Source organism: Chiloscyllium plagiosum, unplaced genomic scaffold (genome assembly GCF_037043375.1).
Source record: "Chiloscyllium plagiosum isolate Xiang-an unplaced genomic scaffold, Cpla_swu_hap1 HiC_scaffold_5, whole genome shotgun sequence".
Classification (NCBI taxonomy): domain Eukaryota; kingdom Metazoa; phylum Chordata; class Chondrichthyes; order Orectolobiformes; family Hemiscylliidae; genus Chiloscyllium; species Chiloscyllium plagiosum.
Window position 1 is genome coordinate 27066188 of NW_028270143.1, and position 19665 is coordinate 27085852.

The 19665-nt window shown below is 42.2% G+C and overlaps 1 protein-coding gene across 9 annotated transcripts in view; it reads left to right on the forward strand.

Moving 5' to 3' along the window:
• The window catches only part of LOC122549745 (zinc finger protein 385D-like), a 1031183-nt gene that overhangs the window by 690168 nt on the left and 321350 nt on the right, over positions 1–19665 (forward strand). The window lies entirely within an intron of this gene.

Below are 19665 nucleotides of genomic sequence, written 5' to 3' on the forward strand. Positions count from 1 at the left end.
CACAATGGGGTGGCCAATTATCCATCCCATTATAATGGGATGGATTATAATGGGATCCATCCCATTATAATGTGATGGATTATGGGGATCCATAATCCCCATTATGGATTATGGGGATAATCCATAATCCCCATAATTATGGGGATCTGTATTATGGGGATCTGTGTGAGGAGGAAAGGAATGATCATTTTAAATGAAACCCAACAAAAATCAGCTGAGGGGCTGTAAACTTTAATCCATGGAAATAATGCTTCAGCAAACCTCAGTCCCAGTGCAATGATGACAGGTGACCTCCAGTGGTATGTCATGGCAGAATGCCTTCAGTTGGTTTATTGATTTTGGAACAGTCTTGGTACAGACTTGGTACAGTTTGCAGGCCTTTGATTGTGTAGATGACAGGAAGTATTTGCTTCATCCTCTTTCATGTCTGAACATAGGCCTTGCCCCCAAACAGGAGAGTATAAAGGCTGCAATCTACAATCTGCACAGTTCCCCCATGCCACACCCCCTTGCTTTGAAACACATAAATTCTAGGCCTAGTCAGCCAAGAGTTAACTGTGCATTTTGGAATCTGCAAAAGCCTGATTGTGTTTCTCTAACCCAATATGAACGTCTGGCCCCTAATCTCTGATTTCTAAAACCATGTACAATATTAACCAATGGTAATCTGGCACCCATTCAACATGTCTTGACCATTGGCCACTTGTGCTCATATATTGTGTGGATCCCACATTGAAACTATGCTTGAGTTTAATGTTAGTCTCCAAACTGTAAGCTGAGAGTGGGTGATCTAGTGATAATATTTCTTCATTAATAGTTCTTCTGCTTCCACTTTCTCCACTTTCACCATTTGATTTGATTTATCGCTGTCACATGTATTGAGGTCTGATGAAATGGATTATTTTGCATGCTAACCAGACAAATCAGACCTTACCTAAGTAGGGAAAGTGATGTCCTAGTGGCAGATGATGGAATTTGAGTGTAATTTTTAAAAAGCCTGGAAATAAGTGTCTAATGATGACCATGAATCAATTGTTGGAAAACCCACCTGGTTCACTAATGTCCTTTAGGGAAGCAAACTTCTATCCTTATCTGTTCTGGTCTACAATATGACTTCAGACCCATAGCACTGTGGTTGATTCTTAACTGCCGTCTAGGGAATTAGGGGTGGGCAATAAATGTTGGCCTAGACAGAGGCACCCACATCCCAGGAATTATTTTAAAAAAAACGTGGGTAATAAAACAGAGTGCAGAATATAGTGTAACAGCTACAGCGAGTGCAGAGAAAAATCAATTTTAATATGATTGTATGTCTGATAACAGGGGAAGAAGCTGTTTTCAAATCTGTTGGTAAATGTTTTTAAATATTTGTAGCTTCTGCCTGATGGAAAAGGGTGGAAGAGAATATAACTGGGAGGGGAGGAACCTTTAATTATGTCGGCTGCTTTCCCGAGGCAGCGAGATGTGTAGATGGAGTCAATGGAAGGAAGACTGGTTTTCGTGATATACTGTGCTGTGTTTGCAACTGTTATCTCTGTAATTTCCTGCAGTGCTGGGCAGAGCAGTTGCCATACCAAACTGTGATGCATCCAGATAGGATGCTTTCTCTGGTGCCTTGAAAACATTGGTAAGAGTCATAGAGTCATGGAGATGTACAGCATGGAAATAGACCTTTCAGTCCAACCCATCCATGCTGACCAGATATCCCAACCCAATCTAGTCCCACCTGCCAGCACCTGGCCCATATCCCTCCAAACCCTTCCTATTCATATACCCATCTAAATGCCTCTTAAATGTTACAATTGTACCAGCCTCCACCACTTCCTCTGGCAGCTCATTCCATACACGTATCACCCTCTGCGTGAAAAAGTTGCCTCTTAGGTCTCTTTTATATCTTTCCCCTCTCACTCTAAACCTATGTCCTCTAGTTCTGGACTCCCCTACCCCAGGGAAAAGACTTTGTCTGTTTATCCTATCCATGCCCCTCATAATTTTGTAAACCTCTATAAGGTCACCCCTCAGCCTCTGACGCTCCAGGGAAAACAGCCCCAGCCTGTTCAGCCTCTCCCTATAGCTCAAACCCTCCAACATGCCAAATTTCCATAGCCTTCTGAGGGAGTAGGGGCATGGGTGTGTTTTCTTGGCTGTAGTATTGACTTGGATGGAGCAGGATAGATCATTGATGATATTTACTACAAGGAACTTGATGTTCTCGACCATCTCCACTTCAGCACCATTGATACAGATAGGGGCAAGTTCTCCACTCTGTTTTCTGAGGTTGATGACCACCACCTTCATTTTTCTGACATTGTGGGAGCGATTGTTGTCCTTACACCATGCCACTAAGCTATCTATATCCTTCCTATACCCTGTCTCATCATTATTTGAAATCTGACTCACTACGCTGGTGTCATCAGCAAAATTTGTAAATGGAGTTAGAGCAGAATTTGGCCACCCAGTCATGCATGCATAAGGAGTATAATTAAGGGGCTGAGTATGCAACCTGGTGGGGCACTGTCATTGAGGATTATTGTGGGGGCAGTGTTGTCACCTATTCTTACTGATTGCGATCTATCGGTAAGGAAGTCCAGGATCCAGTTACATTACGGGGAGCAGACTCCTAGGTCTTGAAGATGAGTTTTGTTAGAATTATGGCATTGAAGGCGGAGGGGAGATCAATAAACAAGAGTCTGACATGGGTGTCCTTATTATTCAGATGTGATAGGGATGAACACAGGGCCAGGGAGATGGTGTCTGCTGTGGACCTATTGTGACAGTAAGCGAACTGTAGCGGGTCAAGGCAATCCGGAAAGCTGGAGTGGATGTGTACCATTGCTAACCTCTCGCAGCACTTCATAATGATGGATGTCAGAGCCACTGGATGGTAGTCATTAAGGCACTTAGTGGTTCTTAGGTCTGTCAAAGGCAAAAGATACAGGATAGAGTCCAGGAAGGGGAGGAAGGGAAAGCAAGAGGTGTATGTTTATCTCATTTCCAGCTTACAAATAAAACAAAGTTGCAGGATGACAAGAAACTGGGCTGCAAGAAGGTGGATTAGGTCTAAGAATACACTCAGTCTGGACGCTTTCAGCCACACAATGGACTACGTTGTAGTTAATAGCCACTCCAATGTGTCCATTTGATTGAAGACACCTGTCACCACCATTTATGTGCTGTTATCTACCAAGGGGGAAAGAAACAGCAAAATAAAAGGAATAGTTGGAGATGAATGAACTGGTCAGACTGGATCTCCATTCTGAAGTTTAAAAGATGAGTCAAACCATTATGCATTCACCAATTTTCCTGGCGTTTTTTCCTTCCGGGGTCAGGTAGTGTGCGTCCTCAGAATTAGAATTAGGTTTTTGTATCATGTGTACTCAAGTACAGGGATACAGGAGTATAGTGAAAAGTGGACAAAGTTGCCATTGTCCAGTGCCACCTTAGGCACAAAGGTAGCTAGATACAAACTCTTAGGTATAAGATAAAATAATAAAGAAATAAAGTTAACAGTTCAACATTACAATTCTTCTTTAAGTGCTTAGTCATGGGTCTGGATCCAGGTTCTTCCATCCCGACTCTGAGATCGATACCAGCATGAAGCAGTCGGCCATCCTTGAGTCCCTTCGCTATGCCATAGAACTATGTTGCCATTCTTTGGTGCCATCTTGTCTCTAGCGACGATGCTGCCACCATGAGTCCGTGCTGGGATGATCTCAGCAGTGTAGCTGCTGCTGAAGCTGCCGGGTCCCTCAAGAGACACTGGGCCCAATCTCGCATCCCTCTGTTGTTGGGAGCATAAATACAACTCCCTGAGCTGCTGTCACAAACAAACCTTGCCTCCGACGCACTGGGCACTTTGAAGCTCAGAACAAAAGTTAAAAAAGGTTACAAGCTTAAAAAGAAAGCAGAAAAAGAAGAAAAAGATGCAAAAGCGGACGAAGCAGATGAGCTCGGGGCTTGGGAGCCAGCCTGCTGCACTGCTACTCCATTGCCATGGTTCCCTGCAGAAGTGAGGTTGTGTTCCAGTGTGCACGGTACAAGCTGTCTGAGTGACATGGCCGTGTCTGCAACGTGTGAGATGTGGCTGTGAGGCTTATGGCAATATGAAGGGTTTCAGGGTGAGGCGAAAATTTGAAGGTTAAGTATGGATCATGATTCATAAAAGTTATTGCCAGGTGAATGAAGGTTTATCATGAACTGAACAATTTGAAAAATGAGTGCTACAGTTGGTGGGACTTGCTATTTGAAAAAGCATTTGGTTATCATGACCATACATTTGAGGTTATTTAAATTTCTTGTGGCATAGCATCCAAGTCTTCAGGACTGAAAATGGCTGGCATTGAGCCCTATGTGGTCCCATTGCCTTGCAGCTCCCCTAGGATAGTCAAACCTCTGTCCTTTTTTGTTATCTGAGGCCTGCAGTGCAGTCAGGAATCTTTGGCGTGCTCTCCTGGCCCCATTGTGTGATTCTTCTGTATTTCCCAGTTCAAACTCACTTTTGGAATAACTTCAAGCACCTGATCCAATAAAAGTAATAGCTTGCAATGACCTCCATGTTGTCCACTCATATCATGAAGTTAAATTTGGCCAATTACCACTTCATTATGTATTCTCACTCATGATGGAAGTGCTGGAAGAAGTTATGGATAGTGCTACAAAGAAATATTTTCACACCAATATTAGGTTTGGATTTTGCTGGGGGCATTCAATTCCAGACCTGTATACAGTCTTGGTCCAAACATGAACATGCACACATGCACACGCACGCGCACACACTAAATTACTGAGCTAAGGGAAGGCAATGGCCTAGTGGTGTTATCGCCAGACTATTAATCCAGAAACTCAGTTAATGTTCGGGGGACCCTGGTTCAAATCCCACAGCAGCAGATGGGGGAATTTGTATTCCATTACAAAAAGACTTTGAAATGAAGGGTATAATGATGACTGTGAAACAATGGCTGATTGCTAGGAAAAACCTATCTGAATCACTAATGCCCTTTAGGGAAGGAGATCTGTTGTCCTTACCTGGTTTGGCCTACATGTGACTCCAGATCCACAGTAATATGGTTGACTCTCAACTGCCCTCTGGGCAATTAGAGATGAGCAATAAATGCTTGCCTCGCTGGCGCCATAATCGTCTGTGAGTGAATAAAAAAGAAAGGAGGGAGGCAGAAAATAAAAAGCAATAGCCAGGAAGCTTGATGTCTGTTCTGCTGGGGATGTTAAAATTTATCATTAAGCAAGTTATAACGGGGCACTTGGGAATACTCAGGCTTATAGGGAAGACTCAGCATGATTTTGTGAAAGGCGAATAATGTTTGACCCATTTATTGGAAGTCTTTGAATGAGTAACCTGTGCTATGGACAAAAGGGAGTCGATTGATGTGCTTAATTTAGATTTTCAGAAGGCATTTGACAAGGTTCCAAATGAAAGGTTATTTTACAAGGTTGGAGCTCATAGTCTAAGGAGCACCATACTTGACTAAAACAGAGTACTTTTGATCATCAATTTATGATTGTCTGACTTACCAATGCTCATGTTTATGAATGCAATTCCATATTAATATTACTTTTAAAGATCTGACATACAAACTTCTGCATGACTATTTTATGTTGTAGTGATTTATGCTTTCAATTTGTGTACAAATTGGCTTCTGAACATAGTCAAGAATTGAATTCATTTGTAACCTGGGGATTACCTGTATGCAAAAATGGATCTTTTTTAGATTGGCAGGATGTGGTAAGTGGGGTCCAACAGGGATCTGTGCTGAACCCCCGACTTTTGAATATTTATATCAATGACTTAGATAAAAATATTGAAGGCTTGGTGGCTAAATCTGCAGGTTGACGCTGGAAAGTCTGTTGTGAAGATGACATAAGGATGCAGACTGATACGGAAAGGTTAAGTGAGTTGGTTTAAAAAAATGTCTGGCAGTTGGAATCTGGCAGATGGAGTATAATCCAAAAACCGAAATAGCTGGAAAAGCTCAGCAGGTCTGGCAGCATCTCTGCAGAGAAATCAGCAATAACATTCCGTGTCCAGTGATCCTTCCTCAGAACAGATGGAGCATGATGTTGGAAAACATAAAATGGTTCACTTTATTTAAGTGGAGAACAATTTCAGAATTCTCTCAACTGCAAAGGGAGCCAGGTGATCAAATGCATAGGTCACAAAATGTTAGTGAGCAGGTGCAGAAAGAAGCTAATAGAATATCACACTTTTATTTGAAGAGAAGATGAACATAAGACTAAAGATATATTTATTTACCCATTTATACAGGGTAATGACATGACTGCTCCCTTTATTTAACCAATGTAAATGCAATGGAGGCAGTTCTAAAGGAGGTTTAATAAAATTATACCTGGAATGAGCAAGTCGTCTGAGGCATGATTGGACAGGCTGAATTTGTTTCTACTGGAATTGAGAAGAGTGAGGGTGATTTAGTTGAAATTTACAAGATTCTGGATTGCTTTGACAAGGTCAATGTGAAAAGCAAGTTTAATCTTGAGTATGGAACTTATGGACACGTTTTACAATCAAGGGTCACCCATTTAGAGATGAGCAGAAAGTTGTCTCTCAGAGGATTGTGCAACTTTGGAACTCTCTGCCTCAGAATCTGGATCATTGAATATTTTTCAGACAGAGGTATATAAATTCTTATTAGGCCAGAGAATCAAGGATTATTTGAGGTAGATGGGAATGTGCAATTTGGAACAAAATCTATCAACCATTATCTTCTACATAGTGAAGCAGTCTTTAAGGGCTGAATGGCCTATATTTGCTCCTAATGTGTACATCATGTTCATAACTTGCCAATGCTAATTCAACAACCATCAAAAACCACAATATTTACCAGTAGGGAGGCAAAGGCAGCCATATAGCATCCTCACTAATGATCCCTCGAGGCTACATAGGAATGTGGTTGTGCAACAGTTGGGAATGTGGCTCAGCAGGAAGAAGCAGACTCAAACATTCTCTTTCGCATGTGCACATAGACAGGCAAAGGTCAATCATAAAATTACGAGACAGTGCATCAAGTCAGCTGTGCACAGCCAACAGAGATTAAAGAGAACAGTAATCCCAATATCGAAATTTATCACCGCTCCTTCACTGTAGCTAGAACATGTTACCCAACAGTACTACAGAAACACCTTCACCACATGAATTACAGTTCAAGAAAGCAGCTCACAATCATTTTGAAAGACAATTAGGGATGGGCAATAAATGCTGGCTTTGCCAGTTACACTCAAGTTATGTAATAACTAAATTAAAGAAAAAATATGTAGTGAAAATTGAATTACAGCAATCCCTCACCACAGGATACCCATGGATGTATAACAATGAGGAGCAATAAAGTGTGACTTGTATTTCACCAGATTTGATTCTGTGGAAGCAGTGATATTGCATGTGAGTAATGATCAGTACTACATTTGACATATAGATTCTATCACATCATTTTTCTGTATTTCATTTATACAATGTCATACATGAATAAAGTTAATATTATAGACGTTAGATATCACTTTTCAATTTTACTGGAAGTACAATGAATATTTTCCATTAAAATTGTGACTTTGTTATTAAACAGATCTGAATATCAAGCTGTCACAAGCCTCATGCATGTGGTATATCTCTAAATAACATAAAGGTTACAATGACATGTCAAATCAAAGCAAAGTCTTCATTGAATGTTGCTCTGCAGTCACACTGATAGATGACTATCATTTCTAAGCAAAGCTCAAAACTAAATCTGTGTTGTTTTTCACCATTTGTATTATAGTTTGTTCTGATTGACATGCCTTTAGGTGGTTAAAGCCTTATAACCAAAAGACTTTAAACTAAATGGCTGAAGTGGCATTTGAAATAAAGAGCTAAATTGGGTTTTGAGGCCCAGAGGAGACAAAATGCCTCCACTGAGGAATTCCTTAATTTATAGAAAGCTGAAAATGTATGTCAACTTACAGAGTTGCATTAGTTAGAGAGACATCCATCATCCAGACTCTTTAAGTGTAATTTCCTTAGTTTCATTGCCTGCAGAATTCTACACGGCGTTTTAACTGTGATTTCTTGGAAATGCTGAGTGTTTTTTGCATGAGCTGATTTTCGATTTTGAGTTGTAGTTTGGTAAGTGTTGTTGAACCTTAGTTTTTCACTTTGGAAACTGTGTGTTACATTTTTCCAAGCTAGTACTCAAAGAATGTCCAAGATCAGACATCATGGGCAGCACGGTGGCACAGTGGTTAGCACTGCTGCCTCACAGCACCAGGGTCCCAGGTTTGATTCCAGCCTTGGGCGACTGTCTGTATGGAGTTCGCACATTCTCCCCGTGTCTGCATGGGTTTTCTCCGGGTGCTCCGGTTTCCTCCCACAGTCACAAAGATGAATAGGTCAGGTGAATTGGCCATGCTAAATTGCCCATAGTGCTAGGTGCATGAGTCAGACAGGGGTGGGTTACTCTTCGGAGGGTCAGTGTGGACTGGTTGAGCCGAAGGGCCTGTTCCCACACTGTAGGGAATCTAATCTAATCAACTCCATACAGGTCCTCTGACTGAGCAAGAGAGGTACTAGCAAATTGTGAAATCAAGGATAGGACAGGAAGTAGTCCCAGGACTGCTGACAGTTTTCCTTCCAATACAGTGTAGATAGAGACCTTTATCGTGTCACTTTGTTGCAATGTAAATATTGTCCAATGAGATACTCTTTGTTTACATAGTCAGATGTTAGATAGTGGCTATCAAAGGAACAAGGAGTGGTGTGCAGTTGAAGCTAAATTCAGGGTCTGAGGCTGCTGTAGCTTGCACTTGGGAATTATCCCTTGTTATTTGTCAAAGGAAGGCTGGTGTTTATTTAATGCTTTTCACAACATCCAGATATGTCAAAGCACTTTGTAGCCAATGAAGTACATTTGAAGTGTGGTTATTGTTGCAGTGTAAGAAACATGGCAGCCAATTTCCTCAGAACAAACTCTCATAAACAGCAATGAGATATTGACCAGAAAATCTGTTCTTGTGATGTTGCTTGAGGGATAAATATTGGCTAGGCTACTGGGACAATTGAGTTGCCATTTGAAATAGGATAGGATCCTTTAGTTTGACCCAAACAGGCAGCACTTTGGTTTAACATTATATCTGAAAAATGACAGCTCAGTACTAGACTGCAGTGTCAGCCTTGATCTTTGTGCCCAAACATTGGAGTAGAATTTGAATCCAGAACCTAATGACTCAGTAACAAATGAGCTACCAACTGCACCCCACATTAATTCAACTATCCTTCCAACACCCAGCAGAAAAATCACCAACATAATTTGCTCTTCCTCATTCTTTTATCTCTCAGCAAGGTGCTATGTGGATTGAAATGCAATCATAAATGCCTTTCCTGTTCTGTTGTGGTCATGTGACATCTACAGACGTGACTTTTACTTCTATTATGGCTTACAGGCAGCTGTATGAGAAGCGTTTCAATAAAGACACGGTAGAACCTGTTGTTTTGTGAATACAAAGCATGGTGTCAGAGTGGAGTTCAAGTTTACTCCTGAGGAGCTATAGAGAAACATAGCTTGCGAAAGACGAATGCAGGAATATTCAGAGCTGCTTAAAGTTGTTAAGGAAGAAAGACACAGATCACATCTCACACACTACCGAGGACGCTATGGCCACATATCGTAGAATCCTGACAGTGTGGAAACAGGCCCTTCAGCCCTACACCGACTCACCAAAGAGTAACCCACCCAGACCCAAACCCCGAATCTACTACTCTACATTCACCCAGACTATTGCACCTAACCTACACATCCCTCAACACTGTGGGCAATTTAGCATGGCTAATTCACTTAACCTGTACATCTTTGGATTGTGGGAGAAAATTGGAGCACCCGGAGGAAACCCACGTCGACACAGGGAGAATGTGCAATTTCCACACAGACAGTTGTCCAAGGCTGGAATCCAGCCCGGGTCCCTGGCGCTGTGAGGCAGCAGTGCTAACCACTGAGCCACCGTGCCACTGAAGGTTTCTTCCCCTGGTGCCAGTCAAGTTGGTATGGTAAAACTACAAGATTACAATAGATTTAATTAACCAACCAGAGCAAAAATTGCCATATGCACAAGTATCTACTCCCTCCATCACTGACGCTCAGTAGCAGCAATGTCTTCCATCTACAAGATGCATTGTCAAAATTCACCAAGGCTCTTTAGACAGCACCTTCCAAACCTTTGAGCACAACTATCTAGAAGAATGAGGACAGCTGATACATGGCAATATCCAGGAAATTAGCCCCCCACCCCCACCCCCCATCGAATGATATCGTAGGTGGACTTACACCAAATGGATTTCAGCAGTTCGGGAAGGCAGCTCACTGCTCATTGGCAGCTCAGGCAAGCAAGAAGTTCTGTCCAGTCAGATACCTACATCCCAGGAATGGATAAAAACATCTTAAAGCCAATCTGTTCCTCTTAATCGGGAGGTACATTTTTTTTCTGGAAACAAATTCCAATTTATTCTACAATTGAAGCTGATCTGGAAAAGATAGAAGAATGGTACAGTTTGTCCCAGATCATCTGCAAGAATTCCAATGCAGTATGAAAGGCTTTGGTATGGATGAGAAGTAGGAGTGTTTTTTGTTCCCAAGGTGCAGGAGCAGGTAGTCACCATGAACAATGTCAGCCACCTAGGACCCTAATGCTGTTGCACTGAATGTTAATAGCTTTCCAGCAACTTGTGACAGATTGCAAAAGAGCATGGGACAGGCAACGTACATGGAAAGAAATATAACGGAAATGCACAATGATTCAGGTTGCAAGTTTGCTCGCTGAGCTGGAAGGCTTGTTTTCAGACATTTCATCACCATGCTAAGGTAATATCATCAGTGAGCCACCGGTGAAGTGCTGGTGTTATGCCCTGCTTTCTATTTATGTCTTTGTCTATAAAAGTGGATGATATCATTTCCGGTTCTTTTTTCTTAGAGGTTGGTAAATGGGGTCCAAATCAATGTGTTTATTGATGGAATTCTGGTCTGAATGCCAGGCCTCTAGGAATTTTCGTGCGTGTCTCTGTTTGGCCTGTCCTAGGATGGATATGTTGTCCCAGTCGAAGTGGTGTTTGTATGTAAAGATATTAGTGAGTCACGCCATTTGGTGGCTAGTTTGTGTTTGTGTACCCTGGTGGCTGGTTTTCTGCCTGTCTCTCTGATGTAGTGTTTGTTACAGTCCTTGCAGGGTATTTTGTAAATGATATTCGTTTTGCTGGTTGTTTGTACAGGGTCCTTCAGATTAATCCGCCGCTGTTGAAGTATGTTGGTAGGTTTGTGGGCAACCATGGTGCCAAGGGGTCGGAATAGTCTGGTAGTCATCTTCAAGATGTATGGTAGTGTGGCAAGAGTTTCTGGGCACGTTGTGTCTGCTTGTTTGGGTTTGTTGTTTAGGATTTGGCGGACTGTGTTTATTGGGTACACGTTCTTCTTGAATGTGCTGTACAGATATTTTTCTTCTGCACATTTGCTGCAGTATGTTGTGAACCATTTAAATAATATCCTGATGCAGCTCTGTTTGTCGGTGTTGGGATGATTGCTTCTGTAGTTGAGTATCTGGGTCTGTGTGCGTTGCTATCCTGTAGACACTGGTCTGTAGGTTAGGTTAGATTACTTACAGTGTGGAAACAGGCCCTTTGGCCCAACAAGTCCACACCAACCGTCCGAAGAGCAACCCACCCCGACCCATTCCCCTAAATTTATCAATTCACCTAACACTACGGGCAATTTAGCATGGCCAATTCACCTGACCTGCACATCTTTGGACTGTGGGAGGAAACCGTAGCACCCGGAGGAAACCCACGCAGACACAGGGAGAATGTGCAAACTCCACACAGACAGTTGCCTGAGGTGGGAATTGAACCCAGGTCTCTCGCGCTGTGAATTTTATGCCAGTAAGGATATTGTTGATGATGTTGTAGGTTTCCTTTAATTTGTTCTGTTTTGTGATGACAAAGGTGTCATCCATGTAGTGGACCCAAAGATTGGGCTGGATAGTTGGGAGGGCTGTTCATTCGAGTCTCTGCTAAGAACCCTGATATTGGTGATCCTATGGGTGTTCCGTTGATTTGTTTGTAGGTCTTGTCATTGAAGGTGAAGTGGATACTCTGAAATGACTACCACACTACTCTGACCCCCTGGAATCATGGTAGCCCACAAACCTACCAACACACTTAAACAGTGATGGATGAACCTGAAGGACACCATACAAACAACTAGAAAAATGAATGTCATTTACAAAATACCTTGCAAGAATTGTAACAAACACTACATCAGACAGATAGGCAGAAAACTAACCACAAGGAAACATGAATACCAACTAGCCGCCACTAGCACTAGTATTCTTACGTACATATCACTTCAACTGGAACAACACATCTATCATAGGACAGGCCAAACAGAGACAGGCACGGGAATTCCTAGAGGCCTGGCATTCAGCCTGGAACACCATCAATAAACACATTGATTTGGACCCTATTTACCAACCTCTGAGAAAAAGAACCGGAAATGATATCACCCACCTTAAGAGACCAAGACACATAAATAGAAAGCAGGATATAACATCAACACTTCACCGGAGGCTCACTGATGATGTTAACTAGCATGGTGATGAAACATCTGGAAACGAACCTTCCAGCTCAGTGAGCAAACCTACATCCAGAACCTCAACCTGAGCTACACATCTTCTCAAAAATTGCATGCACAATGATAGTGATTCACAATTGTATGCTTGAGTGGTTTGGTTTAATTTGGTTTGAAATTTTTGACTTGGCATTTAATTTACAGTGAAGCTAAACATGCTGTTATGGTCAGTAATAGAGGGAATGCGAGGTATCAGGCTATTGGTTGAGGAGGAATTGAGATTGTTTTTACCAATACCACAGTCTATGAATGGATTGTTAGACATCTGTCTGGAAAGGGACTGTATTATTATTTGCCTTATTCACCACTTCTTAAGTTTCTTGTTGCTTTGTTGGTAGCAAAGGTTGTGTCCTCTTGTTGGTGAGATTGTGCATTATACAGTAATCCGCCATGAATCTTTGTATAATGCCATAGGACCCTGACAGAATGGAGGCGTTGACCAGCATGAAACATTGCATTTGTTTGCATGCCAACTGAATGTTGAGGGAGTGGAACCCTTTTAGAGTCATAGAGATGTACAGCATGGAAACAGACCCTTCGGTACAACCCGTCCATGCCGATCAGATATCCCAACCCAACCTAGTCCCACCTGCCAGCACCCGGCCCATATCCCTCCAAACCCTTCTTATTCATATACCCATCCAAATGCCTCTTAAATGTTGCAATTGTAACAGCCTCCACCACTGCCTTTGGCAGCTCATTCTATACACATACCACACTCTGCATGAAAAGGTTGCCCCTTAGGTCTCTTTTATATCTTTCCCCTCTCACCCCAAACCTATGCCCTCTAGTTCTGGACTCCCCGACTCCAGGGAAAAGACTTTGCCTATTTACCCTATCCATGCCCCTCATAATTTTATAACCTCTATAAGGTCACCCCTCAGCCTCCGACGCTCCAGGGAAAACAGCCCCAGCCTGTTCAGCCTCTCTCTGTAGCTCAAACCCTCCGACCCTGGCAACATCCTTGTAAATTTTTTCAAAACCCTTTCAAGTTTCACAACATCTTTCCAATAGGAAGTAGACCAGAATTGCATGCAATATTCCAACAGTGGCCTAACCAATATTCTGTACAGTCACAACATGACCTCCCAACTCCTGTACTCAATACTCTGACCAATAAAAGAAAACATACCAAATGCTTTCGTCACTATCCTATCTACCTGCGACTCCACTTTCAAGGAGCTATGAACCTGCACTCCAAGGTCTCTTTGTTCAGCAACACTCCCCAGGACCTTACCATTAAGTGTATAAGTCCTGCTCAGATTTGCTTTCCCAAAATGCAGCACCTCGCATTTATCTGAATTAAACTCCATCTGCCACTTCTCAGCCCATTGGCCCATCTGGTCCAGATCCTGTTGTAATCTGAGGTAACCCTCTTTGCTGTCCACTACACCTCCATTTTTGGTGTCATCTGCAAACTTACTAACTGTACCTCTTATGCTCGCATCCAAATCATTTATAGCTCATGGATGGGCAGGACTGGCAGCTTAATGTTCCAGGATACAAATGCTACAGGAAGGATAAAAAGGGAGGCAAGAGAGGAGGGGGAGTGGCGTTTTTGATAAGGGATAGCATTACAGCTGTGTTGAGGGAGGATATTCCCGGAAATACATCCAGGGAAGTTATTTGGGTGGAACTGAGAAATAAGAAAGGGATGATCACCTTATTGGGATTGTATTATAGACCCCCTAATAGTCAGAGGGAAATTGAGAAACAAACTTGTAAGGAGATCTCAGCTATCTGTAAGAATAATAGGGTGTTGATGGTGGGGGATTATAACTTTCCAAACATAGACTGGGACTGCCATAGTGTGAAAGGTTTAGATGGAGAGGAATTTGTTAAGTGCGTACAAGACAATTTTCTGATTCAGTATGTGGATGTACCTACTAGAGAATGTGCAAAATTTGACCTACTCTTGGGAAATAAGGCAGGCCAGGTGACTGAGGAGCCACAGAAAATGGGGGAGATACTAAATGAATATTTTGCATCAGTATTTACTGTGGAAAAGAATATGGAAGATATAGGGATATAGATGGTGACATCTTGCAAAATGTCCAGATTACAGAGGAGGAAGTGCTGGATGGTCTTCAAACAGGTAAAGGGGATAAATCCCCAGATCCTGATCAGGTGTACCCGAGGACTCTGTGAGAAGCCAGAGAAGTGATTGCTGGGCATTTTGCTGAGATATTTGTATCATCGATAGTCACAGGTGAGGTGCCAGAAGACTGGAGGTTGGCAAACGTGGTGCCACTGTTTAAGGAGGGCGGTAAAGACAAGCCAGGGAACTATAGACCGGTGAGCCTGACTTCGGTGGTGGGCAAGTTGTTGGAGGGAGTCCTCAAGGACAGAATGTACATGTATTTGGAAAGGCAAGGACTGATTCTGGATAGTTAACATGGCTTTGTGCGTGGGAAATCATGTCTCACAAAGTTGATTGAGTGTTTTGAGGCAATAACAAAGAGGATTGATGAGGGCAGAGCAGTAGATGTGATCTATATGGACTTCAGTAAGGCGTTCGACAAGGTTCCCCATGAGAGACTGATTAGCAAGGTTAGATCTCATGGAATACAGGGAGAACTAGCCATTTGGATACAGAACTGGCTCAAAGGTAGAAGACAGAGGATGGTGGTGGAGGGTTGTTTTTCAGACTGGAGGCCTGTGACCAGTGGAGTGCCAGAAGGATCGGTGCTGGGTCCTCTACTTTTTGTCATTTACATAAATGATTTGGATGCGAGCATAAGAGGTACAGTTAGTAAGTTTGCAGATGACACCAAAATTGGAGGTGTAGTGGACAGTGAAGAGGATTACCTCAGATTTCAACAGGATCTGGACCAGATGGGCCAATGGGCTGAGAAATGGCAGATAGAGTTTAATTCAGATAAATGCGAGGTGCTGCATTTTGGGATAGCAAATCTTAGCAAGACTTATACACTTAATGGTAAGGTCTTAGGGAACAAAGAGACCTTGGAGTGCAGGTTCATAGCTCCTTGAAAGTGGAGTTGCAGGTAGATAGGATAGTGAAGAAGGCATTTGGTATGCTTTCCTTTATTGGTCAGATTGTTGAGTACAGGAGTTGGGAGGTCATGTTGCAGCTGTAGAGGACATTGGTTAGCCCAATGTTGGAATATTGCGTGCAATTCTGGTCTCCTTTGTATCGGAAAGATGTTCTGAAACTTGAAAGGGTTCAGAAAAGATTTACGAAGATGTTGCCAGGGTTGGAGGATTTGAGCTATAGGGAGAGGCTGAACTGGCTAGGGCTGTTTTCCCTGGAGCATCAGAGACTGAGGGGTGACCTTATAAAGGTTTACAAAATTATGTGGGGCATGGATAGGATAAATAGGATAAATAGGGGTCGGCGAGTCCAGAACTAGAGGGCATAGGTTTGGGGTGAAAGGGGAAAGATATAAAAGAGACCTAAGGGGCAACTTTAGAGGGTGGAATGAGCTGCCAGAGGAAGTGGTGGAGGCTGGTACAATTGCAACATTTCAGAGGCATTTGGATGGGTATATGAATAGGAAGGGTTTGGAGGGATATGGGCCGGGTGCTGGCAGGTGGGACTAGATTGGGTTGGGATATCTGGTCGGCATGGACTGGTTGGACCAAAAGGTCTGTTTCCATGCTGTACATCTCTATGACTCTATGTAAATGACAAAAAGTAGAGGACCCAACACCGTCCCTTGTGGCACTCCACTGGTCACAGGCCTCCAGTCTGAAAAACAACCCTCCACCACCACCCTCTGTCTTCTACCTTTGAGCCAGTTCAGTATCCAAATGGCTAGTTCTCCCTGTATTCCTTGAGATCTAACCTTGTTAATCAGTCTCCCATGGGGAACCTTGTCGAACGCCTTTTGATTATTTCTACATCTTAAAAGCCTATTCTGTCATAATTTATGTGCCATGACTTGTTGTATGAGCATTGACTTTGTTAATCAGCTTGTGTCATGATCATTGTGGACTGCTTGGGCCAAAGGGTTTGTGGGTGGCACGGTGGCACAGTGGTTAGCACTGTTGCCTCACAGCGTCAGAGACCCGGGTTCAATTCCCGCCTCAGGCGACTGACTGTGTGGAGTTTGCACGTTTTCCCTGTGTCTGCGTGGGTTTTCTCTGGTTGCTCCGGTTTCCTCCCACAGTCCAAAGATGTGTAGGTCAGGTGAATTGGCCATGCTACATTGCCCGTAGTGTTAGGTAAGGGGTAAATGTAGGGGTATGGGTGGGTTGCGCTTCGGCGGGTCGGTGTGGACTTGTTGGGCTGAAGGGCCTGTTTCCACACTGTAATGTAATGTAATCTAATCTAATCATGATCAATGACATCAAAACATTGCCCTTGTCATCTAGTAGCCACTGTCAAGGTTTATTGATTAGATTCCCTACAGTGTGGAAACAGACCCTTTGGCCCAAGCAGTCCACAATGATCCCTCCGAAGAGTAACCCACCCAGACATTTTTCCCTCTGACTAATGCACCTAGCACTATGGGCAATTTAGAATGGCCAATTCACCTGACCTGCGCATCTTTGGACTTGAGAGGAAACCCGTGCAGACATGGAGAGAATGTGCAAACTCCACACAGTCGCCCAAGGCTGGAATTAAACCTGGAACCCTGGTGCTGTGAGGCAGCAGTGCTAGCCACTGAGCCACCATGCCACCCTAACTGCAGATAGCATGATAACAACTAAAGACTGAGTGCCCCATGTTTGCTGCAGGGTAGCATACATTAACAAGCATAAAATATTGCGGTGTCAAATGCCAGTGAGGGAGTGGAATTTCTTTTGTATCTTGGATGTTTTAGAATTGCCAAGTGATATTTGCACAGCACCCAGTGTGCTGCCAGTGACTCCTTGGGCCCGTAATCCTTAAGACGGACATGTGCTCACTCCACCTTCCCAAAATGATTCGAAAATCTCCCTCAAGGAACAGTTGATGGGAAAAGAGTAGATCTATATTTCATCTTTTCCACCCTGGAAGGAGACAGATGTTCATTCCTGGTTAATTGTTTCAGATATTCATTCTCCATGTCATGCTGCAAGCCAACAAATTGCAAATTACACGTGGGAAATTGGTGTTCACCATTAGTAACTGAGATTTACTGTTAGCGATTATTGATTTACTGTTTTGGCAGTCCACTGTTATCGCCTTTGGAAAAACATGTTACGTAAACTTAGATATATCAAGTTCTCTACACGTTGGGCTACATCTTTTTTTTGTAGCTTGACTGATATTAATGTTATAATTTGCAATGGAATGTGACAAAATATAAAAATCAATTACACTTGATGGCACATTGTACAATTTGAATTGCCAAGTTGTTGTGTTCACATTAAAAAACACAGCTTATATATGTTTACTTGAAAAAATCAGTATTAAAGTCTAATTCTGTCTATTATTAAAACAGCTTTACAGAAGCAGAGTACTCAAACAGATTGCTTATATAAAACTAGCTTTTATTTTCTTTTTAAGTCAAAAGCCTTGCATCAGTGAGATACGTTTTCTCTTAGATTGTGATTTTTTTTTGTATTTTTCTGCATATTATTTCTTCAATTCTTTGAAAAAAGATTAAGAATTTTTTTAAGTGGCAGATTGACAACATGAAATAAGAGTTTAGTCAATTTAATGCAATGTGTAACAGTCTATGATAGTTTCCCTTTATTTCATCCATGAGGAACATCTGCTAAGCTGTAACTGTGAGCTGTAAGGCATTTTTACTTGTGAAATGAAAACTAGATTATAAGGTAGACCAAGCAGGTGGTTTTCTATTTATTTATAAGGAAATGTAACGCATTCAACAAAGAGTATTAGGTCTACAATGAAGACACAGCATTCACTAGTACAAGTGGGGGTGTTGTAAAGAATATGTTGATATCCTAACTTGTAGCTGCTTCTGAGCAAGCATTTTCTCTCATTTTGTAAATCAATGATATACTGGAATTATGATTTGTTACAAAACACAATTATTCTCACAAATGTCCTTGTACCAATAGAGGTGTGTCAGAACCTGAATCTAAATATTTTTCTTAAGCTTTGGCTCAATTAAATTACATGGAACATAGGAATCTCTGTTTTGGAGTAGATAGTTACTTAAGTTTGTTGTCTTTTCCTCCAATATTAGTCTATTTTCTTCCCCATAATTATGTAAGTTTTATGAGGAGGTTATTAATATTCTTGTGTTTTTATTTAGTTGTCTTAATTAAGGAACAAGTCTGAATAAATATTATTAGCAAAAGAGACAGCTATGACATTGTGTCAGTCTGGTAGCACTGCAGCTCTGAGACACTTTGTGGTTTGTAGCTGTTGACTTAGTAGTGCTATGCTGGGACTATATTCATACAGTGCCTTTGAATCCATACAGTATGGAAATAGACCATTCGGCCCAACAAGTCCACACCAACCATCTGAAGACCATCTCACTCTATCCTTGCAATCTATACCTGCAATCTATACCTCCAATAACTAATCCGCCTAACCTACACATCCCTTGACACGATGGGCAATTTAGCATAGCCAATCCACCTGCACATTTTTGGACTGTGGGAGGAAACCGAAGTATCTGGAGGAAACCCACCCAGCTGTGGGAAAAATGTGCAATTCTACACATACATTCGCCCAAGACTGGATTTCAACCCTGATCCCTGGTACTATGAGGCAGCAGTGCTAACCACTGAGCAACTATGCTGCCCTTTTAATAGGAAATTATTGCTAATAAACAGAATTAAATATGGTATCACCAAGGTATCTGGAAACCAGAAATCTACAGACTGCATATAACCCTAATTTGACAGCATCTCCAATATTTAGTGCATGATAATCTAAAAACAGCCAACATCTAGGAACTCCTGTGCTGATAACACACACATTCCTAAGGAAGGGAAAGGAAGTCATGTACATTCAACATTAGAATTTGTGCCCAATGCTAAGGTAGGCTGATGGACCTGGCATTAATTCAGTACTATCCAAAAAACATGTCATTAATGCTGTCATTAAGCAATTAAAGAATTCCATGGAGTT